Source organism: Neolamprologus multifasciatus, chromosome 5 (assembly GCF_963576455.1).
Source record: "Neolamprologus multifasciatus chromosome 5, fNeoMul1.2, whole genome shotgun sequence".
In the NCBI taxonomy this organism is placed as follows: domain Eukaryota; kingdom Metazoa; phylum Chordata; class Actinopteri; order Cichliformes; family Cichlidae; genus Neolamprologus; species Neolamprologus multifasciatus.
This window is the reverse complement of record NC_140443.1, coordinates 10080030-10106362: the sequence shown is the minus strand read 5'-3', so window position 1 is coordinate 10106362 and position 26333 is coordinate 10080030. Positions and strand designations below refer to the sequence as shown.

At 37.3% G+C, this 26333-nt stretch overlaps 1 protein-coding gene across 2 annotated transcripts in view; it reads left to right on the top strand.

The window, feature by feature from the left end:
• Positions 1-26333, top strand: part of igsf21a (immunoglobin superfamily, member 21a) — a 241972-nt gene that overhangs the window by 25658 nt on the left and 189981 nt on the right. Inside the window, exon 2 of one of the 2 annotated variants that reach the window (XM_085160777.1) lies at positions 13382-13491. The gene's annotated coding sequence lies outside the window, so the exon portion shown is untranslated. Of the gene's footprint in view, positions 1-13366; positions 13492-26333 lie in introns of those variants that run through there. The other variant, XM_085160778.1, reaches the window with a different exon arrangement.

The following is a 26333-nucleotide window of genomic DNA, read 5'->3' as shown; positions in this document are numbered from 1 at the left end:
GCAGTTTCTTTAAGCAGACCAGTTGTGTTTGTTTCCTAGATATAAAAGGAAACATACAGATGTTTTATACAGATAGCAGCTATACAGAGAGAGGGAGAGATGATGTGGGCAAATTGTGATCCATGCATTAGGTCACATACGAAGAAACTAACTTATAGCATAGAAGGTAATTAAGGAGGTGTTTTGTAAATGCTTGAAGTCAGATCTGATTCCAATTTGCCAGCAAGAACTAATAAATGTGTCACTTGTACTCTTTGAATGCAGCTTTGCTTCTCTAATGACAGTTGCTACCGATTTAACCTCAGCTAGCTCTATAATTAACTGGTTGATTTTCAGGTGCTCTGTAGCTGCATCAATGCAAAGACTGGGACTATCTTAATATGTGAGAGTGCAATAAAGCCGTGTCTCTTCAGTCAGCATGAGCACTAAAAGTGCTTGTTATGCACAAATTATAAGGTAGTTGTGTGGTCATTAACGACTCTTAATATGCATGTGTCTTGTTTATGATGCTGACTGCAATTAGCTCTAATTTAAGGGGTTTGATGTATGAGTAATGGTGAGTCACTGGGACCAGCAGTAGCGATAATGATAAAGGTTGCTTAATATGAGGCCATGTTTTGAGTTATGATGCATTTAGGAGGCTGTAACAATGTTATTTAACATTTACAAGTCTACCACTCCTAATAATCCATGAGGATGTCTTAAATTTATATGACTAAAGTATTATAATGAGATTTAAAAAAAAGCTCTCACCCTGTGCTTACTCAAAGCTTGTAATGACACAAGCTGAAAACTTCTTGACTTCATGTTAAGAGATTCACAGAAAGCTAAGGGTGAGCCACAGACAATCAACCGTCCTTTGTTACACTCAGGGAGGTTAAATACAGAATATCCTGGTTTTCTGTTGACAGGATGCTGTACCTTCTCCTCTAAGTGCTGTACACAGAGTGGCGCTATTCAAGCTCATAAACAGCAGTTCCATTTAGCCAAGCACTGATGCCATGTTGTCCCACTTTCATGGATGGCCTTAATCTCTGCCCTTAGCTGAGGCAGATTAATCTCTACAGTGCTGACATTATCTCCTGTTCAACACCGTGACACTGGACACAGGAGGAACTCCTCACATCCTCACTTCTCTAAGCTGAAGCATCATGTCTAATGCCCCTGGATGTTGATCAGAAGCTAAAGTATAACTGTAACTGTGATTCATACTGTTCACATCTGAGATGCATTCCAGTAACACCATTTTATAAAAGTGTTAAAATACCAAGTCCTAAAATATGCGCAATAGCTTTCTGATACAAATGGATGAGATTTTCGCCCTACACTATTTATTTTATAGTGGGCTCATAGGTGATTAAAGACTGTAACCTCTAATTTTAACTTAAAAAAAATGTCATTCAGTTACAACTATAAACCTCATAGGATGTATTCAGTAAATGGAATGGAATGTGATTTTTTGTGAGTTTTCTGCTCAGTACCTTGACATGTACACCTGGTATTTAAATCCCAAAGTACATGCCAAGCTGACTAATGAAAGGTACAGCATAGGGTGGCAAATACATACAACTCTGTGTGACTTCTGATGTTGGTAGTTTGGCTAAATAACCATCAGGATCCTGCTGCTGCAGTCTGGCAAATATTTTCCATGTATAACCTTATTTATAATAATAATAATAATAATAATAATAATAATAATAATAATAATAATACATTTTATTTGAAAGCGCCTTTCAAAACACTCAAGGTCACTGTACATATTAGAATAAAAAGCAACATAAAAGCAAGCAGTTTACACAACCATAAAAGCATAAGACATAAACAAATTTAAAAGAGCAGAGTGGAGAGGTTATGTGGGATAAGCTATTTTGAACAAGTGAGTTTTGAGTTGGGACTTAAAGAGAGAGAAGGAAGAGATATTTCTTAAATCAGGAGGTAGGGAATTCCAGAGTCGTGGATCAGAGCAGCTGAAAGCCCTGCTCCCCATGGTGGCAAGACGGGGGGAGGGGACGGAGAGTGAAAGGGAAGAAGTAGAACTGAGACAACGAGATGGGGCGTGATCTTAACCAGATCAGAAAGATATGGAGGGGAGAGATGATGAATAGCCTTAAATGTGTACAAGAGTATTTTAAAATTGATACGATATTTGACCGGGAAACAATGAAGCTGCTGCAGAACAGGAGTACTGTGGTGGATAGAAGGGGTCCTGATGATGATATGGGCAGCAGAGTTCTGGACGAGTTGAAGCTTGTGGATGGATTTTTGAGTAAGACCAAAAAGAAGTGAATTACAATAATCAATCCGGGAAGTATCAAGGCTATGGATAAGAATGGCAGTGGCATGTGGGGTGAGAAAAGGACGGAGACGATTAATGTTGCGCAATTGAAAATATGCAGATCGAGTAACATTATTAATGTGTGAATTGAAAGATAGAGTACTGTCGAGGATGACACCCAAACGTTTCACAGAGGAAGACACGAAGACCGGCGAGTTATTGATAGTAACAGAGAAACAGTTGGTTCTGGATAATGTTGATTTAGTGCCTACCAAGAGGAGCTCGGATTTATTACTATTGAGTTTGAGAAAATTAGAAGAGAACCATGAATTTAGTTTGGCTAAGCAGAGGGTGAGGGAGGATGGGGGAAGAGCAGAATTGGGTTTAGTGGACAGATAAAGCTGGGTGTCATCGGCATAACAGTGAAAATGGATATTGTATTTACGGAAAATGTGTCCAAGCGGTAGAAGGTAGATAATGAAAAGAAGGGGCCCCAGGACAGATTCCTGACGCACGCCAGTGGTCAGAGGAAAAGGCTGAGAAGTAAAGGATTTGAGTTGAATGAACTGGGTGCGATCAGACAGGTATGATTTAAACCAGTCTAGTGGAGTATGGGAGAGACCGATGGAGGCTAGCCTACTGAGAAGAATGGAGTGAGAAATAGTGTCGAAGGCAGCGCTCAGATCGAGGAGAATAAGAATGGAATGTAAACTGGAGTCAGCTGCCATAAGAAGATCACTGGTTATTTTTATAAGTGCTGTTTCAGTGCTACGGGAGGGGCGAAAACCAGACTGGTCTTGCTTCCCACAGTCAGCCAGGGAGCACAGCCGGGTATTAGCATTCAACAGACGAACACACCATGCTAACACAACCACTTGGCGCAGCTCTAGCGTAACAACAAAAAAAAGGTGCTCTCTCTACCCAGAAACACACAGTCGCAGACAGAGAGCGTCACCTATAACCATGGCAACATAACGCTGCCACCTGGAACAACAGAACATAGCTGTCAAAACAAAACCCCAAACAGCCCTGACCCGCTACACTATGATCCATTCTGAGAAACAAAGACACCTATCTTTTTATATCAAGTGAGACTATGAGCTGTTTTTGTGGCTCAAAATTCACTAAAGTAATATGTGGGAAATCATCATTACACGAAGGAGCAAACTTTGCTGAGAGTGGATAAGTTGTAATTAGTTAGAGAACCCTGGAAGTTATGAAGGTGGTGAATTGTTTTGGAATCAAAATGGTCAAATAAACATCTAATTAAAGTTTCAACTTCACAAACACTTGCTAAGTGTTTAAGGGTGCTTATTTAATGGCGTAGCACTTTTCTTGTCTTTTTGACCACTCAGAGCACTTTGGATTACAAACTACATATAGCCAAGTTTTGTTTTTGGAAACATGCATTGTAAACGTATCAGTCTTTAAAGGACTTTGGGTCAGCTTCTGTTGTTTAAACGTGCTCAGGTTATAAACAAAATGGATGCGACAGTCAACACAAGAAGATTCAGACATTTTTCATGTTGCATGTTTGAGGTATTTTTCTTTCCCACTAACAACACATGCAACACAGTGGGCTACATATTACACTTAGAATAGAAAGGATAGAAACAAAGTATCAATCCTATCACACTAATATCACTCCAACATCAAGAATACCAGCATTGGTATCAATACTACCGATATTTGGCTAAATCCCCCCCACCCGCCACTGCTGACCACTGCACCAACATGCTGCCAATATCTGCGTTTAATGTGGAAAGTAGTAATGATATCATCATCATCATCATCATATATTATTTTCAGAATAAAAGTAATTTTTTAACTGCCTTGTTGTACAATAAATTCAAAGTTGTATTATATGTATGTATATGTGTGCGTGTATATGTGCATATATGTATGCGTGTGCGTATATGTGTGCGTGTGTGTGTATGTGTGCGTGTGCGTATATGTGTATATATGTTTTACTAAAGAAAGTTGTATTTAAAAATGTAATTGCGGTACTCTTAGATCAATGGTCTAACTTAAAATACCCATAACTAGTTTGTTATTTATTCAGACTCAACTTATATCCTTCTTTGTTTTCAGAAACCTGGTAATAAAGATTTTCTGCTTTTTCCTTCTTAAAACATTGTGAGTACCTAGGAACAGAAGCATTTGCCAATTACTGTCAAATTATGCCATGCCTGTCATATCTTTTTGAGTAGTATTCATCAGTGTGTTTATTTTACCCAGACAGTTTTCATGGATTTCACAATTTTAGAAAAAAAGATTTATATACAAATATTTTACATTAAACTGACCACCAATGAAATAGACCTTTTCCACCTGGAGTAATGCTTTAAGTCTGAAAACCAGTGTGTCTGAATCTAGTAAACTGACACTGAGAATCAATTCAACAGTCGTGACTGCCTCAAGTTAATGAACACAAAATGATTAGAGAGGTAGACACTTTATTTCTTTCACTATGGCGTTCATCAAGTCTGCAGCATTCCCTCTCCAATTGATTTGAAGAAAACATTGTTAGATAGTGCTAAAGGAGTGGCCTGTTCTGTGTCAGTTTTGTGGGAATTGTGGTCTAAGTAACCCCCCACCCCCATAAAAAAAATAAAATAACAGTCAGGGAATGGACTGTCATAGACATTCACACTTTTTATGATATTTTGACTTTTTGTCTGCCACTTATCTAACTTTAGAACTATAATTTGCCCAGTAGTTAATGACTAAGTACGAGAAAGAATTGTGAAATTTCCATCAGCTAGATTTGTGATTTATGACTGATTATCTGAAAAACTGCATCTTTAGTTAGTATTTAAGTTTTAATATTCGAGTTTTAACACCATTGTTAATAATGTGTTCATTTTATATGTTGTTTTTATGTGTGTGTGAATGTGTGCGTGAATGGGTGGATGACTGGATATGTAAAGCGCTTTGGGGTCCTTAGGGACTAGTAAAGCGCTATATAAATACAGGCCATTTACCATTTATAATGTGTGCTTTTTCATATCAGCTGTGGAAATATTGTAATTTTTAGTTGTAAGCAACCTTTTCAGGGTTACAGTGTGTATGAGTACAAATCTCTTGCAATGCTTTTGACAACAATATTAATTGCTGCATTTAAATGTAGGTTTGAAATGCAAAAATACTACTGCATGTTTATTATATAGTGTGTTGTGATTTGTATTATAATCATAAACCGTTTCATGTGTTCTATAAAATAGACCTGTGTTGAGTCAAAAAAACTTGTTTTAACGGAACAACTTTATTTTTTCTATTACATCAGACACAAATTTAACAATGGTTTTATTTTTTTTAACTTGTCTGTTAGTACAAGCTGAAAACCTAAAAAATATTTTAGAAACACAATAAAAATTGAGTTGTAAAACCTTTATTTGTCCTGGGTCAGATTAGCAGCTTTTCCAGAGAACCCTGCCTCTTGCCCTATGGCAGCTGGGATAGGCAGCCCCCCCTACGATGCAAATATGCAAATAACAGGGTGCAAATATTCCAATAACAGGGTGTCATATTCATTGCAGAGATATAAAGTCAGATTATTACAGTGAGCCATGCTTAACAATTTGTATTTACTGATAGTCATATGGATAAACATTTTTCTGTGACTAGATGACCATTTCTTGACCATTTTGCATTTGCATCACTGTTACTCAATCAGGATTTTGTAAGTAACAGGATCATTTGCTCTAAAAAGCCTATTTTCACGACACAGAACGGTCTGCAGCATTTGAATTGACTACAATTGCTTTCACAGCTTCCCACGCTGTAGCATTTGCATCATTTTTAGATGAGGCACAAGCAAAGTATTTTTTTTCACTGCTCTGTTCATGATTATGCATGTAGTGCCTAAAAAGCGAATGTGATCCTCAAGATGTTCCAAACGTTTTTGCATCTATATTAATTCCAACTTTCTTAGTGAACAGCGTAAAGGTTACAATATAGAATTCATACATGACGGATGTCAGTGTGTGACTGTAGAGCATTATATCAACTGTTATTTAAGAAGTTCTGAAGGAACATGGTACAGCTTAGAGTAAAACATATTTTTGGCAACTTTGATTAACGCAAATAAAATAAGAGACTTTTTAAACTGCTGCCTGATTTCGTTCATACCGCCTACATAATCTCTTTGGTGGTGGGCCTTTTGGTGCCCATGTCAGGTATTTACATCTCCACACATTACAGTTATTTAAAGAAATGTAAGTAGAGAGGAGGGGAAAAACAAATTCCTCACTTAAAACAAAAGTGAGGCAAAAGTGCTAACCACTGTAGACCTTTCCACCCTAAGCACAACTGATATTTACTAATATACCATGACATGGAAGTGATTCACATTATGGCACTGCCGAAGTGTTACTGAAGCCTAGGTTGCTTTGATAGCTGTCTGTCCTCTTTGTACTTGTTGGCACTAGTTTTGCCACAGTCAGCAGATGCCAAGCCCTCTTGAAAAATAGACTCAACGTCTCCACAATATTTATCAGCAGATGGAAGCATGAAATGCTCCAGTCTCTTGGTAATTTAGATGGTTGTGTTGATTTTGGACTTAATAAAACAATAAAACAAGTGGACCAGTCACCACCAGAGATGGGCAGTTACTGTAAACCGATTACTTTTTTCAAGTAACGAGTAAAGTAAGAGATTACTATTGCAAAAACGGTAATTAGATTACCGTTACTTTCCCGTAGGAACGCTGCGTTACTGCGTTACTGCAACCGTGATTTTTTTTGCAAGAATGTCTCATGACAGTGACGCAAGCAAGTGCGACGTTCATGACAACAGCTGTGTGCAGATCAAAAATGGATCATATAGCGAGTGGGCGGGAGAGAGTATGAGCATGCAGTGTTTAAAGCATGGAAGTACTGACCTTACTTTGAGTTTGATTCCATAAAAAGTGACAAAAACATTAGCGTCTGTTGTGCTTGGGAAGAAAACTTCTTTTTACAGCGAAAAAAAACCCCCCTAAACTTCCAAGCAAGCACCGAGTGCGCTACGACGTAATGGGAAATTCACAGAGAAACTGCCGTATCCTTCCACTGACCGCTGTGGCACACCTGCACCAGGGTAAACCTCCGCCTACCCAACTCCTGCTTTACAGGTGAAAATAGAGCAAACGGACCGCTAGTCTTTGACTTTATTTATTTTCTGCTGTGTTTTACTTGCATCTATTTGAAAGACTGAGTGTAAACACAAAGTATATATATATATATATTTTATGTGCTAGAATGTGCAGAAAATAGGTTTAAATATTAAACAAATTTCTTCCAGTCAGAGAATGTTGCATATAATTAAATTTTTGCTTGATGCATAAAGTTAAAAGATTAAAACTAATAAAACAAGTTTTAAAAAGGGACTTTTCCATTTGATTACATTTTGTATGATGGATTATGCAGAAAAAGTAGAATTGGGCAGAAAGTTCTATCAGTTTATCACCTGTTCAAGTTGTAAATCGTTTTTTAAAAAAGTAACTAAGTAATTAATTACTCTTGAAAATAAGTAATCAGTAAAGTAACGGGATTACTTTTTTTGGGAAGTAATCAGTAATTAGTTACTGATTACTTTTTTCAAGTAACTTGATCAACACTGGTCACCACTACCTCCAACCACCAGTATTTAGGAGGCATGGGTCACATTATCTCCAATCTGTGAGAACCAATTTACGGACCCAGAACAGAGGTCTGCACTCTTTAATATTCAGAAAATCATTTCCTGTTGAGTTTGCTGCTCCTCCATTTAAAGATTCTTCATATAAATGTAACCGGTTCTCTTCATAATGATGTTAGTTAACATAAATGTCAATGAAATCTTGCTTATTGTTTTTCTTGATTTGAAGGGAACCACCACATGACATCCCATTATTTTTGTAATAAGTTGGTGCAAAAGCAATTTGGATATGGCAAACTGTCATCTTCTCTTCAAGTGCAGAAATAAAACACAAGCTTATAGTTTTTCTACAGTAAACTTATTTTCTCTCCACTAAACTCCTACTTTGAGGATTAGAATTTACACAAACAGCCTTCATCCAATAACTCTAGATGGGGAAAGATCCCCCACCCACAGTCTCATTACTTGGTAATGCCTTTAGTCATATTTGATTGCTTGCCTCCATCTCAGATCCTCATTGCAGATGGGCCTCTTTGTCTTACCCTGCGCTAGGCACTAAGCGATGGCATTTCAGACCACAGTTCAGAATATTTCTTATTATAAAAAACACATGTAGATACCAAAATGTGTTTTCACTGTTCCAGATAAATAAATAAATTTTAAAGTAAGTGAGATAATATTAGGCCGTACACAATTAGCATAAACCTCATTTCCATGTTAAATGGGTACATACTGTGCTCATGCTGTGGCAAAATACATGCTAATTTGATCAAAACATAAATGAAACATAAATGAACCACATTAATGCAATCATTGTAGCTTAATAGCACAAAATCAAATTGGATTGCTCATAGTTGATACAGGTGGAAGATCCCTATGCATTTGAAAAAAAACAACAGTGAGAGCAAAAGCAATGTTTGTAGTCACTTTGGATTCTAACAAAATAACTAATTGGATTAGGTTTTAGATCTGTCTTTGCCTGACAGTTCTCTCATCTGTATGCTGCATGGTTATAATTCTCTCTGCAAGTCTGTCTTTGCCTACCTTTGACAATGTATGTTAAAATACATGCAACAGTAAATACAGTCTGATCATAATGCACTACTATCAATTAAGTGCCCAAAGTCAAACACATCAACGGTTTGATTTTTATTATAGAAACAACTGTGGCAAGATTATCATGCAGTGGTTAGAGCTGTCACTTCACAGCAAACTCTGACTCGGGCCAACTTAGGTGATGTTTACATTGACCTGGCCTACAGTAAATTCATTAAACTCAGTTATCTCACATGAAGCTATGTGCCATTAATAATAATGATAATAATACTATTCAAAATTTAATATAAAATCTGGTAAGAGAAGAGAACAGCCCCTGAGCAGGTGAGACTTTTATTAATCAGCCAAGTTCCTTTGAGCAGATTCAAGCCTGCTGGTTCTTCTTTTCAGTCCTTTTTTTTAAACTTAAGTTGAGTTCTTTATTTTCAGTTAGAGGAGCAGTAGTTTGTTTGGAAAACCTGAAAAATAACGAATAATAAATCTTGAACCTAATTAGAATTTTTGACAATTTTGCAGCCAGTCATTTTTTCTTAAAAAACTGCAACACTGTTAGGGGAGCATATGTTCTTGATGAGGTATGTTTAAAAAAAAAATCCCTGTAGTTTACTACTGTTTTATTCTACGTCACTCTCTGCCTCCTGAGTTTGAGACATTTTAATTTAAAGAGCACTGACCACAGATGGGAAGTGGAAACATCACTTCCTAAGGAAGATGGATAGCTCCTTCCTTAGGAACTAATTAGCCAGTGTCTTCCAGGGCTCATGTTCAAATGCCAAGTCCTGAAGTTCCATAACTGTAGGGGACAGCCAAATAAGGATCCACAGAACAGACAGACAAACAGATGATACTAATTGTCCATTATGAAAGCTCTGTAGAGATCATCTGACTATTTTGAGGCCATTAGTGCAAATCAACTTAATTTGGATTTTTTTTTAAACCAAAAAGTCTGAAGCATTGGTCCAATTTTTACTGTTAATACACTTTATGATGTGGTAGTGAAATTATAGGAATTCACAGTGTGTAACAGACTTTAGGTAAGCTTTTAAGAGAAAATTCCATGATGTAATCCGGTGAAATTTTTAATGATCAAATTCAGGTCAGAGTGAAAGGATGTTCACATCACCTATACTTTCACCCTTCATTTTGTTTCTTCATATAAATGTCTAAAATTTTACATTTACCCTCCACTTTGTCTTTCCTCATCATGTAGTGTGAGTATGCCTGATGATCCCTGCACTGTAAGTGGATTTGCTGCTTTGCAGAATAGTGAGGTAGGCTGCAGCAATAAATTATAGTGTTTTCTGACACACTCCATTTTGATTTCACTCTAGCGAATTTGAATAGCACACTGTGAGATACAATGGCTAATTGGCTGATCCATCTCAACATTAAAGGCAGTTTAAAGCACACTTAGTGTCTTTTCAATGGCGTTCAATGTTTCATTACAAGAATTCAATTCAAGGTAGAAAAAGTAATGGAAATGCAGAGATATGAATAGTCATCAAGTACTGAAAATCATTCATATGCACTCTTTGACAACTGTCAGTGCAACAATAAGCATAATTTGTGTCTAAATTATCCACTTCTTATTGTGGAAAGCGTGTAATGATGCTCTTGTGTAAAATCCAATTTTTTTTTTGCATAAATAGCTTGAAGTAAGCAGTTGGTGATCAAAGAGTAAATGTATACAAGTATAGACATGCATACATGCACACACGCCAACACATGCATACACTCACACGTATATGTAGTACATTTGTATGAATAAAGCATGGCAGTTATGCGAGTTAATATTTTACTGGTGCGTAACACATTACTTTAGTAGTGGTCGTAGGAAGACTTTCATCAGCATCGACTCCATAGACAGACAAAATGTATGTTTAAGGAGGGAGATGAAACCTAACCTTGAGTATTTACCAGGTGCCTCTTTGCTTCCTTTGCACTCCTCTAGTCTGCAGCTCTCATTCATTTTGCCCTGAGGCCGTGTTGATACCGAAGGTGTATAGAGCCCCAGAGACAGTCACGGTACTTTTTCATTCATTTGTGGTCTGTGTACAGATTTTTATCCCCGAAGCTCTGACTTACAGAACAGACATCTAAAACTTGGCTGCTGAATATTCAGGAGGTTAAAATAAGAGGACAGAATGAATCTTTGTTGATATTTCTTAATGTTAAAATGTCCAGCAGAAGACTGTGTTTGCAAGCATGGCACAAGGAGTCTTTAAAAGTTCATTATAAGAGTGTCAGTATGGTAGATGATGATGATGATGACCATGGACTAAGAGGTGATCCCAATTTCTTTCTTGCAGATAAACAGAAATAGCTGTTATGTAGCGGCAGTTTTTGGATCTTGGTAACATATGATGTTTATGTGTGTGTTCTTCTGCAAAAGTTTATATGGTATGACAGCATGAATGGATGCCTGTATTTGCAAACATGCACACAAGCTTATGTGTGCACAACGATGTGGGTGTGAGATGGATTAGTTTGAGTGAATACTGCTGTGCACGGTGTAGCTAAACCCTTAAATTGGATTAATTCAAGGTGGGCTCTTAAAATAAAAGACGGCATTACCTTAGGTTGGTGTTTCCACCCAACTTTGTTGCCTTCAACAAGCCCCTTTGTTAAAAGTGATCTATTTATGTATTAAACCGTATGTATTTTCTTTTTACATACTAACCTTACTGTATGGTACACAATAGCCAAATTACAGTGGGGCAAATAATTATTTGGCCCCCTGTTGAATTTGTAAGTTTACCCACTTACAAAGAAATTCTCAGTCTATCATTTTTGATAGGTTCATTTCAATGGAGAGAAACAGAATATCAACCAAAAATACCAACCCCCCCCCACATTACATAAAAATGATAAATTGATTTGCATGTGATTATGTAAAATACGTATTTGATCCCCAAACAAAATAGTACTTGGTACTTGGTGAAGAAATCCTTGATGGAAAGCATTTCTTTTTAAACTTGTAGCTTTTCCCTATGGTTTCATTTGTTTCCAAATCCAAGTGAACCAAAATGTGTCACTATAAACCACACGAGGAAGGGTCTCATTGTGATTGTTTTGGTCCGCACCAGAGTGCACTTGTGGTTTTGACACCTGCGCAAAAGAACCGCAGCCAGAGGGGAAAACAAATGAGAGTTTGATTTAAAAGGTTTAAACACCACAGGTGTGAAAACACCTTTATTGTGCTTCTTAGTAAGCCATTTCTTTGTTGCCTTGGTAGTATGTTTTGGGTCATTGTCCAAGGTTCCAAGATTTTACGGTACATGACTCTGTCCTTTGTTCCCTCAATGCGGTGAAGTTGTTCTGTACCCTTATCAGAAAAGCAGCATTTGTTTCCACCTCTGTGTTTGACTGGGGAGATGGTCTAGACATGTGGTGGTCTAATGGTTTCTTCTGACCACAGCACTGTGTCTCAGGCCTTCTCTAAATTATTTAGATGTTTGATTGGCAAACTTAAACCTGTACATGCGCCGTCTTGAGCAGAGAGACCTTACAGGCACTGCAAGATTTCAATCGATTAGGCCATAGTTTGGTATTAATAGTGTTCTTGGTGTATGTGGTCCCACTTGCCTTCAGCTCATTATTGGGTTAATCCACCACCGTCCCATGACAAGATCATACAGTATTGATAGTCAATTTATATTTCTTCCATTTCCTTATAATTACACTAACAGCTGCTATCCTCACACCAAGCTTCTTTCTGATGGTCTTGTGCAGGTCTACATTTTTTCCATGGTGTCATTTGACAGCTCTTTGTGGTGGAGAGGTTGGAATGGAAGAAATTGATTCTATGTACAGGTTTTTTTTTTGTTTTTACAAGTTCAGATCAGGAGTATCTGTAATTGATTGATTGATTGCCACATGGTCACACAGCCAATCTGTGGGAGACAAAATTGAGGCAGAGTTGTAACGGATCAAATAGTTATTTTCCTCAGTGACATGCAAATCAATATATAATTTTTATGTAATGTGTTTTTTCTTGATTTGTTTGGCTGTTTCTCTCCATTAAAATGAAATTACCACAAAAATTAGCAGTACGGGATCAAATAATTATTTTCCCCCACTGTATCTGTGTTTATGGTCTGATACTGCACCATACTGTGTTAACAAAAATCTCTATAAATAGCGGGGAAAAAAGTAAACTACAGTAAGTATTTAGTAGCATGCATTGCTTAGACAGTGCAAGGCAATAAACACTCTCAGTTTGATGTTTAAACACTGTCACACTGAATATAAATTCACACATACCTTAGAAATGACCTTCAGGGCCTGTTTTAAAATATTTATTGCCAGACAGAGGGGTCGGCTAGAGGCAGAGGTTTTAACAGCCCCACTTACCATGAATAAACTCTACCCCTTCAGAATGACTAATGTTATTATAATATTTGTGTCTCTTCTGCTCTCTTACTTGACCAGCTCCTTTAAACCTAGAGATACCCTCAAAACTGACGAAATGACTGTGAGAACTGAAACCCAAGCCAAAGCTCAACCAATGCTCGGATGATGTAAACCAGCTGCAGTGAAGTGTGAGTGCTCCCATTTACATCACCATTAATCCCCACGGCATGTTGTCAGCATGAATACAGATATTGGTATGGCCTGTGGACATGGATGTAGGTTTTTTTTTTTCCACTTGATTGAATGTTACTCATCTGTGATGTTCACAGTGGAATCCTTTCTCACAATATGGCTAAGTTAGCTTTTATATAAGAGCATTCAACGGAATCAGAATGTGATTTTTGTCATTAGCTCTGTTATTCTTTCCCTTTCGTGAAGAAATATGGACAGCATATGGATAAACACGGACACTTTTGGTGGGAAGCTGCAGATTATATTTGATGAGAGTCAGTCTCTGCGTGATTCCACTACAGGGATACATCTGCAGTATACTGTAGCTTTTGATTACAGTGACAATGGAATTTCTTTCCACAAAAATGTGCATATCACCAAACCTTCTGATTAAGTATGACAGACTAACTTCTGGTGATGCGAGCTTGATGTATGCAATAAGTCATTTCCCCGTGTAATTTATTGGCAGCTGATTGTGTAGAGGTTAAGCGATTAATTTCATCTACTGAAGTCTGACTTCATCTCTGGTGAGTGACTTGGCTGCACAAGGGAATGTAGATGAGGATGATACATACAGTGTCACTGCTCACAGAGCAATCTGAGTCAACATCAGCAACCTAATCTTAATGTAAGAGGAGTTGTGAAAGATGAGTGTCTTGGTCTCTTACTGCACTATATGAAACGGATAGCAAATGCTTAGATGTCTGGGAAGTATTAACAGGAACAAATGTGACTATTATAATTGCAAATGTAAGGCGAAACCTACAACTTAGATTTGATTCTTGCAAAGTAAGGCATCTGTTTTTTTTCTCCTGCTATATATAGCTTGTAAGATGAGTGAGGTAAGGAATATCATCACCACCTTTTCTGAAGTAGTTCTTCACTGAGGGAATGTTGGTTGTAGACTACAGTGCCTCATGTTGGTGCGCTGTGGCTCTTGCATGGACACTTTGACATTCACATAAAGGACACTCTAGGTAAAAAAGCTATTGCTTTGCCTTTGCCAGCAATGGTTGCATTGCTGGTATTGAGGATGTGTCCTTCAGCTGTGTTTGCGACTCACTTATACTGTAGACAGAACAAAGAAGTCTCCTCAGGCGATAGGTCTCTTCATAGAGTCTGCGACAGGTGAGGGATGGTTTAAAATCCACTCGATATGTCTAAACAGATAGATATGACAGATGAGCATATGTGTCCTTCCCACTTTTTATGATGTCTAAATATAACGAATGTCAGACATTGCTTAGGTATTTAACCCTGACTGCTCCTTAAACAGTAGTTGACTGTCTAGAACAGGGGTGGGCAACTCCAGGCCTCGAGGGCCGGTGTCCCTGCAGGTTTTAGATGTGTCCTTGAACCAACACAGCTGATTTAAATGACTAAATTAGCTCCTCAACATGTCCTGCAGTTCTCCAGAGGCCTGGTAACGAACTAATCATGTGATTCAGGTGTGTTGACCCAAGGTGAGATCTAAAACCTGTAGGACACCGGCCATCGAGGCCTGGAATTGCCCACCCCTGGTCTAGAAGATGCGGACATGAGTCAAATACACTGAGACCATACTGTCTATAATTTTACTAGTACACAGTAAAAGTAGTTGGTGGTCTCCTGCTTATACAGCCCATGAGGTCATTCTTTTATAATGCATATGTCACCTGAAATTCATAATCCTTGATCTGTTCAGAAATAATTTTTAGTTTAGGAGAGTTTATATATAAGGTTAATCCACCCTGGAGACGACCTGTTCCAGCATGTCTGCCAGTGCAGTGCTGTTAGTTTGTAGTTTATAGACCATTGTCTGACACCTACTGACACGATGCATCTCACAAGCCTTCATGGTTTTTTTTAAAGGTGACTGTCATTTCTCCTACAACCATACTAAATACAATGTTCAGCTGTTCTCTTGGAGTCTAAAATAGCCCAGACCTTTACGTGTGCTTTTATTATTTGATATTTCCTTCCTCCATAAGTAGCTATAATGTTTTCGCTCAAAGGTACAAAAAGTTCTTCAAGTTCCAGAGTGAATGCAGGAAGGAAAAAAATTATTACCTACTTTACATTGTTTTAATGGTAAGTGTAGAGGACTTTTTTCCTAACTAGAACTAATATTTACATCATTGCAACTACTACAAATTGTACAATGTCTTTTTAAAATTCTTTTTATTTTAATATATCAAGATGTAAAGTTGTTTACTTTGCATCCTTTAACATTACAATCATTTTTCAAGAATGAAATATGTTCTGATAGGAAACTTAATTGAATTGTAATTTATTATTGTCTTGCAATAAATAGCAATATATACTGGCATATGCGTAATATGAACAGGCTATAAGCTCTAATGCTTTCCTGTGCAAATGACGAAAAGAGTGCTTTTGTTGTCAAAGCCCTTGGCTTATGAGCCTGTGTGGATGACCGCTCAGAAAAGAAAAGAAAAAAGAAAAGAGAGCAGACGTCTTGCTATATATCTTCAAAGTAAGGAAAGCTTGAAGTTTTTAAATGAATTCTCGGGAATTGAGAGACATTGCTGCAATGTTTTAAGGGAACTTAACTTCATCTTTCAGTAGTACTGTAGTTTTCCTTGTGCATGTGTGTTTAATATGTGTGAAAAAATGAGAAAGAAGCAAAGAGGAACAGAGGGAGAGATGGGGTGGGAGCATAATTACATGCTTTCAGGCATAAGCAAGCAAAGTACTTACAGTATGGCTTTGGTGGAACTGAATTAAAAATTCTCTCTTTATCCTCCATCAGCAACTTGACACACACAAAATGATTTCTTTTAAGATGTGAAGTGACCCAGATGTTGTGGCAGTAAGCAAAATCATTTAGACACTTGGAATGGAAGGCTGTCAGGCTGTACGATAAGTCTAAAATACTGAGATAAAATGTTTGCCTCAAACAACAAATGTGGTTATATTTTCACTCATCTGTTTTGTGACTTCTAGCAAGATAACCCAGAAGTTAATCAGTGGATTTGGATGAAATGTGGTGACAGATGGCCAAATGCCCAAGGTTCAGTTGATCAGATTTTGGTGATTTCTGGGTTTGGGATGACTGCCACAGGGAAATGATCGTTTTTAACTCGCACGTATTACAGCAAGTTAACCTGTTAGTTGACATAGTTTAAATCAAAGAGCTTTTGAAAATAATTTGATTTATACACTACAAGTATAAATCAAAATGAATTTGCATTCATATACAAATGCAAATTGATGACAAAATGACATTATTGGATAAAAGTCAACCTTGCTTGGAACAGTTGAAATTATTTTTGATCAAAGTATGCCTACCAACAGGAGAAAACATGCAAGTCCTGTAAGTGATGTCACATGCATAGTAATTACAAAAAATAAACATATGGAACATAAAACAGTATGTGTGCAGAAGCAACTAGTGGCTTTTTAAGGTTTTAACCTGTGATTCACTGTAATAAGTAATCAACTGATTAAGGAAAAAAAAAACACTTAATAATACATAGTTGTGATCAAACATTTACATACACTCATTATGGGTATGTACGTCATGCTAATTTTGGACTTTGGGTGGAATGATTGTACATTATAAATCCTTAATAACTTTACAAAACAAGCATTTGGTGCGAATGTTTGAATCTATTTCAGATTTTCTCTAATCCAAAGAGGAACAAAAGTATACACATAGGCTCAAATGTATACACTGATAAAAATTAATAAGTAAATAATTAAACGAACACTTTGAAAATACATCTCAATGGAAAAACTCATGCTGACAAAAGTGGCTGACAACAAAAGACAACAGAAATCCCAACATTGTAAATGAAAGGATGGAGCTGAAAAGGTAAAGGAGAAAAATAAAAAGAAACTAGAAATAGATGCAGCAAAATGTGTCAAATTTATCAACGTTTTTGCTGTCGGGGCTGCAGCAGTCATCAACCATCAACAGCAGTACCAGCCACAACTAGTAACTGTTGCTAGCACTAGGTTTGCAGTGCACCGCAGGAGGAGGGACAGCAGTCCCAACAACAGAGTAAGGAAGAGACAAAGGATTTCAATTCAGCTCAATGATATCAGAATCAGAGAAACTTTATTGATCCCAGAGGGAAGCTGAGTTGTCATAGCAGCATATGCTATATACATACAACAGAAAACAAAGCAATTGTATAAAATAAAGTGTAGAAATGGAGATTTAAATATTAACATAAATATAAAAGCAACAAGTATTAACACTGATTCTGGGATACTACAGATATTATATTGTGTTATCACATAGTTGACTAGTATTTGGCCATATAAACATGAACTTTAAACTTTATTTCAGTTATGTCTCAATAATGGCTTGACATTTACACTATGGGGAAAAGGGATAAAGCAAAGTTGAGTTAAGCCATTTTGAGGGCATTTCTGCATATAGTTTTAATATGCAGATTTAATAATCTGCAAATACCTCACAAAACAAATCAAACCAAAATCCCACCTAACTAAACAGATGGGTCTCATAAGAAGTAAAGTTATATTTTGCATATTCATAAATGCAAAAATTAATTAATAAAATTAAACTAAAAATATAATATAATATAATATAATATAATATAATATAATATAATATAATATAATATAATATAATATAATATAATATAATATAATATAATATAATAAAATAATAAAATTAAAATTGATTTATTTAGAAATCGTCCTTCTGGTATACGTCAAACCTAAAGGGTGCACTCCTATAACGTTGGATGACTTGTGATCTAGCTTTTGGGACCTTGTAAAGTCACAGACCTGTGTGACATCATGACTTTGATAGAGGGTACGGCAGTAGTAAAACTGAAAATCCATATAACCATTAGGCCAAAGGAAAGTCAAAGCAGTCACTCCCTGATATCCTAGAAAGGAAGAAAAATACACGTGAAGTTCTGTGTATAGTTCTTTTGTAGAACCTTGCTTAGGAAGCAGGTGAGTAACAGTAGTATTACAATACATCAATATTTCCAGGAAATTAGCAGTACTTCTGATTAGACGGGTCGCAAGACTATGTGTGGTACCTAACTTGCTAGTAAATAGCAAAGACATATTTATTAGGGCTGGGTATCATCACTGATTTCTAGAATCGATTCGATTCCGATTCAATTCGATTTGAATCTGGGAAATTTTGCCTCAGACAGTCAGAAATATTATAATTCAGATCAGTACATTTACATATTTTTGTATCTATAAAAAGGAAGCTGACACTTTCCAGACTTTATCAAAGGTGTAAGCATCACAGCAGATGCCTTTGTGTCAAAGTAGCTGAAGGTAAAACACAGAAAAACATGAAGGTGATTTTCCTGGCCTGGGATTTTATAAAAAGATTCTGCAGTACATCAAAAACAAAAGAAAACCATTAATCAACTTATGAACATTACCTCTGAATTTACAGCGATTTTATTAGAGACACGGCTAAGCGTGTCTCTTCTTTTGCCGCTGGTTCGGTCAATATTGTTTGGAGGGAGATAAAACTAACAGCTTTAGAATCAGCACAAAAAGGGCGTAAACACAAACCGCAGACCCGCCGAAACATCAGAATCAGTGAGCTGTCGGCTTTCAGCCCCGACCGTGTCCGTGCCGTCGGGTGAGAAAGGTGACATCTCACTGATTCTGATCCGCGGGTCCGCGCTTTGTGTTTACGTCTTTGTGCAGAAGCCGTGTACCTGCTCTCATTTACTGTTTTAAATGTTTGGTGGTTGTCAAAATTTTGTGATGTTTCACCTGAGATTCTGGAATTTTGGGCAAAATACATTTATATAAAAAAATCGATTCAGGATTTTAATGAATTGATATCACGTTATCCAAGCCAGAATCGATTTTAATCGATGAATCGATTATTAAAACCCACCCCTAATATTTATACCTTTTATTTTAAATGGTAAATGAACTGATTCTTATATAGCGCTTTTCTACTCTCCCAGAGTACTAAAAGCGCTCTTTACAACACGCTGCTTTCAACCATTCACACAATGGCTCTGGTTCTCATGAGAGCATTTGGATTTTGAATTTAAGATGTAGATAGGAATTTGAGGGTCTCAAGCCCCTTCACGCAAGTGACTTTGTAGAAGCAAAATTGTAGTGATTTATGCTATAATTTCCCAGTCAAGCAGACTTTTTCATTTGGCTTTCAAACTGTTTTTCTTCTTCTTGTAACTCATTTTCAGAAAGAGTGGCATTTAAAATCAAGTACACACTCTATATGACTTGTTTCTCTTCTTTATTAGTCTATTAAAAGATTGGTGCTAAAAATAGATATTTTATTAAACATTTTTTTTAATTATACCTTAAAAAATTTAGATATTGTACTTCCCCCCCATATTTCTGTTCCTTTTATAGAAAGGACAATCCCACCTGTTCTTTACTCCCAACATTTAAACTTCCCCACCAATATTCAGCGATTATTGAATTGTCCCCACCAATAATTTGATCTATTTGAGTAAAGAAAATCAAACCCGATAGAAAGAAAAAAACGATCTGTCAACATCTCATTCACCCAGTGGTGCAGAAAGAGTTAAATTACGTTCTCTACTGGAGTCCTACCTCATGTGACAAATATGGCCAATGTGATTGGCTGTGCCTTTCAGGGAGCTCTGTTTAGTTTTAGCAGCGGCAAGCCTGCGCTGCAAGGAGGAGAGGAGGATGGCAGCACAAAGGAAGAACCTGGATGTAAGTATTTTTCAAAGAAACCTGCAAGTCACTTAAAGTGAAGCTCACTCATAAAATGTGTCCATCATAATAACGTTACAGGCTATGCTAGGCTTTGGCCCACATCAGTCTAAAATTGTATGTAACCATAAATAACGTGTTTTGGAAACTAACTGCACAACAGGCAGCACTATTAGTTCTCTTAGTCTCAGAGTAGCATTTCTAATTTTGATTGAAACTGTCAGAGAAAACGGCAGCTTTGAGCAGGCCAGGATATTAGTTTACAGAGGCTGTTAAAATTATATGTCTAACGTTAAAATGTTGGTGACACAATAATTTCATCCTAATGGCACTGACATATTCCTAGGGTTAGTTTTTGAGACAAAATGTCATGAGGTAGTCATGATTTTGCAAATATCCACCTTGTAGTGCAGTTTGCACAAATTGTTTTAAAAATGCACTCACCCTACAAACAGTTGTTGTGTGGGACACCAGTAGTCCATGTCTGTTGCTGTAACAGTAGTTCATGTTTAGAATAGAAAATCTCAGCTCACTGATTTGATAGGGGCAATAGTGTAGTGTGCCTAAACTGTTGCATAATTTTGCTGAAAGATTTTATGGACAAAAACCACCAGGTCATTCAGTGTTCCCTTAGTGCCAAAATATAACAGATGTTGGTGTACTATAACTGAAGAAATGATGTTAAGTCCTTAAAGTCATGTTCTTTTATTGTCCTGACTGTATTTGAAGCTATTTTTATTTTTGTATGATACCTGATTTATATGGATTATGGCTGAAGTAAACTAAAGCCTAAAATACTTAGTCAGCCATTTGTTTAATAGTAATTTAACATTATATAATTCACATATAAAACTATGAATTGTGATTTTAAATGGTTTAAAAGCACATAGAATAGCATATGTAGGCAAGTATATTTCTCCTCTTTTTATTAAGAAGCAAAAACAAAAAGGGGGAAAAAAAAGAAACAGGGCAGAGTTCGGTGGTTGAATCATCCGTCCCCACCAATGCCAAAATCAAATCTACGCCCTTGAAACTTCTGCTCAGGGCAAACCTGGAATGGTACATTTGCAACTTTGTATATATGTGGATGTATGCTCCATAATAACCAGGCAATGCTCTAATGCAGTCTCGGTTGGAGAGGGTTTTTGTGCTGTCCACTCTTATATTAGAAATAATCAAATCAAGACGAAACAATTTCAAATCAAGAGCTACAAATCATGTTTCTTTTAAATGCCTCCACATAGCAGGTGGTGCTAACAAGCACCATGTGCTGAAGCAGAGCAAAAGGAAACCAATCAGAAATAAAAGGGGCTTTTAGGGAAGATAGTAAGGAAACAGGATATAAGACAGCTTGTTTCATACAGAGGATAAACAGAATGGCCAGTAGAAACTAAATAAAAACTTTTTTACACTGTTAATCTTGCAAATCTACTCTGTTAGAGCCCAGGAATAAAAACTTTGAGCTCGAAATGATCAAAACAGGCCCACTTCAAATAATTAAATTGAGATACTATAGCATTTTTTTTTTTGTTGCTATATTTGAAAAGTTATGGTAAGTGTCCTTTCTCCCTGGTCTTATTTTAAGTGTATACTCTGATTTGTGTTTGTGTGTTGCATTACTGTATTAATAGCCACAAGTAAAGCCACTGCAGGGTATCACTCTTTTCAGTGAGTCATGTGAGGCCAATTGCTTCAGGAAATACTTGTAGCTGACAAAGACGTTTTATTTCTGCCTTTCTACGTGTGCTGCAAATAAAGTGAAATTGTGCAGCTAAAGCACGTCTACAGCTGGTTCTAACCTGGTCAACCCCGCAAGCCTGGTCTTGTCCCATTTTAAGAAGTCACCCCTAATCTCTGTTGATGGTTCAGGCACACTGCAATGTGTTCCCCACTGGCAGACTTCTGAGTTGTCCCCCATGCATAATATCCATGCAATTCTGCTTCTGACAGATATGTGTTGTAATCTCTTTGAAAATGAGCATTTGCAACATGTAAGAGCCTCAAAGCTGCGGGTCTGAGGAGTGTGAGGGAGAAAATGACATAGAGAAACTGCGGTGTAATAAAATCCCTGCCTTGAGTCTGGCCTTTTATCTATGCTTGGTAAAGAGTTAGTAGCAATTCTTTGAAAACAGTTAGCCTAGTGACTTTTTTTAATAGATTTATTTTATTCAGAATAATGTTGTGTTGGCATGCCATTAATGTGTGTGTTGGTAATATAACAGTCTGTTTTCCTCATTTATTTTAACACAATTGGTGAGCTGGTCGTAGCCGGTCTGCTTTGTTAAGACATTATTTCAAATATGCATGCTTCGACATAGATGTGCTATGACATCTGAAAACATGGGAAGTCTTGTTTTGATTTTTTTTCATATGACTATGCAGTTAATGTTTAAATATATTTTAGAGATAACTTGTTTTTTTTATGTTTCCAAAAGACTTAACCCTACATTTAGAAGATATTGACTTAATACCGTGTGAAATAATGTAAATTTGCTTTCTCAGTATTGAATTGAGTGGTGTCCCAGAAATGATGTGGGCTTCATAGATAATTGGCAAACCTTCTGGAGGAAACCTGGTCTTGTTAGGAGAGATGGCATCCATCCCACTTTGGATGGAGCAGCTCTCATTTCTAGAAATATGGACAAATTTATTAAACCCCTCAAAACATGACTATCCAGAGTTGGGACCAGGAAGTAGAGTTGCAGTCTTACACGCCTCTCTGCAGCTTCTCTCCTCCTGCTACCCCCCCAAAAACCCATCTCCATAGAGACTGTGTCTGCTTCCAAAAAGACAAAAAACAAACTAAAAACCAGCAACAAACAACTTAAACAATCACAAAGAAAGAACAATACAGTATCCACATCTGAACCAAAGAGTAAAACAGTGAAATGTGGATTATTAAATATTAGGTCTCTCTCCTCCAAGTCTCTGTTAGTACATGACTTAATAATTGATCAACAAATTGATTTACTCTGCCTTACAGAAACCTGGTTGCAGCAGGATGATTATGTTAGTTTAAATGAATCAACACCCCCGAGTCATTCTAACTACCAGAAATCTCGAAGCACAGGTCGAGGGGGCGGTGTGGCAGCAATTTTTCACACCAGTCTATTAATTAATGAAAGACCAAGACAGACTTTTAATTCATTTGAAAGCCTGATGCTTAACATTGTCCACCCCAGCTGTGAAACTCAGAAACCAGTCTTACTTGTTATCATCTATCGTCCAACTGGGCCTTACACAGAGTTTCTGTCTGATTTCTCAGACTTTATATCTAATTTAGTTCTGAGCTCAGATAAAATAATTATTGTGGGTGATTTTAACATCCATGTAGATGCTAAAAATGACAGCCTCAACATGGCATTTAATCTGTTGTTAGACTCAATTGGTTTCTCTCAAAATGTAAAAGAACCCACCCACCACTTTAATCACACTCTAGATCTTGTTTTAACATATGGCATAGAAACTGAACATTTAACAGTGTTTCCTGAAAACCCTCTCCTGTCTGATCATTTCTTGATAACATTTACATTTACAATAATTGATTACGCAGCAGTGGAGAGTGGACTTTATCAAAGTAGATGTCTTTCTGAAAGCGCTGTAACTAAGTTTAAGAATATAATCCAGCCACTGTTATCATCGTCAATGCCCTGTACCAACACAGAGCAGAGCAGCTATCTGAACGCTACCCCAACAGAGGTCGATTATCTTGTTAATAATTTCACCTCCTCACTACGTACGACTCTGGATACTGTAGCTCCAGTGAAAACTAAGGTCTCTAATCAGAAGTACCTGACCCCGTGGTATAATTCTCAAACACGTACCCTAAAGCAGATGACTCGTAATCTGGAGAGGAAATGGCATGTCACAAATTTAGAGGATCATCATTTAGCCTGGATAAATAGTTTGTTGCTTTATAAGAAAGCCCTCCGCAAAGCCAGAACAGCTTACTACTCATCACTGATTGAAGAAAATAAGAACAACCCCAGGTTTCTCTTCAGCACTGTAGCCAGGCTGACAAAAAGTCAGAGCTCTTTTGAGCCAACCATCCCTTTAACGTTAACTAGTGATGACTTCATGAACTTCTTCACAAATAAAATTTTTATCATTAGAGAAAAAATTACCAATAATCATCCCACAGATGTAATATTATCTACAGCTACTCTTAGTTCCATTGATGTTAAGTTAGACTCTTTTTTTCCAATCGATCTTTCTGAGTTAACTTCAATAATTACTTCCTCCAAACCATCAACGTGTCTTTTAGACCCCATTCCTACAAAACTGCTCAAAGAAGTCCTGCCATTGGTTAATTCTTCGATCTTATATATGATCAACCTATCTCTAATAATCGGCTATGTACCACAGGCCTTCAAGGTGGCTGCAGTTAAACCTTTACTCAAAAAGCCATCTCTAGACCCAGCAGTCTTAGCTAATTATAGGCCAATCTCCAACCTTCCTTTCATATCAGAAATCCTTGAAAGAGTAGTTGTCAAACAGCTAACAGATCATCTGCAGAGGAATGGTTTATTTGAAGAGTTTCAGTCAGGTTTCAGAGTTCATCACAGCACAGAAACAGCTTTATTGAAGGTTACAAATGATCTTCTTATGGCCTCTGACAGTGGACTCATCTCTGTGCTTGTCCTTCTTGACCTTAGTGCAGCATTCGATACTGTTGACCATAATATTCTATTAGAGCGATTAGAACATGCTGTAGGTATTACAGGTATTGCACTGCAGTGGTTTGTATCATATCTATCTAATAGACTCCAATTTGTGCATGTAAATGGAGAGTCCTCTTCACACACTGAGGTTAATTATGGAGTTCCACAGGACCAATTCTGTTTACATTATACATGCTTCCCCTAGGCAGCATCATTAGAAGACATAGCATACATTTTCACTGCTATGCAGATGACACCCAGCTCTATCTGTCCATGAAGCCAGATAACACACACCAATTAGTTAAACTGCAGGAATGTCTTAAAGACATAAAGACTTGGATGGCCACTAACTTTCTGCTTCTTAACTCAGATAAAACTGAGGTCATTGTACTCGGCGCTGAAAAGCTTAGAAATATGGTATCTAACCAGATTCTTACTCTGGATGGCATTACCTTGGCCTCCAGTAACACTGTGAGGAACCTTGGAGTCATTTTTGACCAGGATATGTCCTTCAACGCACATATTAAACAAATATGTAAGACTGCGTTCTTCCATTTGCGCAACATCTCTAAAATTAGAAATATCCTGTCTCAGAGTGACGCTGAAAAACTAGTTCATGCATTTATTACTTCCAGGCTAGACTACTGCAATTCATTATTATCAGGATGTCCAAAAAACTCACTGAAAAGCCTTCAGTTAATCCAAAATGCTGCAGCAAGAGTACTGACAGGGACTAGAAAGAGAGAGCATATTTCTCCTGTTTTGGCTTCCCTTCATTGGCTTCCTGTTAAATCCAGAATTGAATTCAAAATCCTGCTCCTCACATACAAGGTCTTAAATAATCAGGCCCCATCTTATCTTAATGACCTTGTAGTACCATATCACCCTATTAGAGCACTTCGCTCTCGCTCTGCAGGCCTACTTGTTGTTCCTAGAGTATTTAAAAGTAGAATGGGAGGGAGAGCCTTCAGTTTTCAGGCCCCTCTTCTGTGGAACCAGCTTCCAGTTTGGATTCAGGAGACAGACACTATCTCTACTTTTAAGATTAGGCTTAAAACCTTCCTTTTTGCTAAAGCATATAGTTAGGGCTGGACCAGGTGACCCTGAATCCTCCCTTAGTTATGCTGCAATAGATGTAGGCTGCCGGGGGATTCCCATGATGCATTGAGTTTTTCCTTTCCAGTCACCTTTCTCACTCACTATGTGTTAACAGACCTCTCTGTATTGAATCGTATCTGTTATTAATCTCTGTCTCTCTTCCACAGCATGTCTTTATCCTGTCTTCCTTCTCTCACCCCAACCGGTCGCAGCAGATGGCCGCCCCTCCCTGAGCCTGGTTCTGCCGGAGGTTTCTTCCTGTTAAAAGGGAGTTTTTCCTTCCCACTGTCGCCAAAGTGCTTGCTCATAGGGGGTCATATGATTGTTGGGCTTTTCTCTGTATCTATGAAGCGCCTTGAGGCGACATTTGT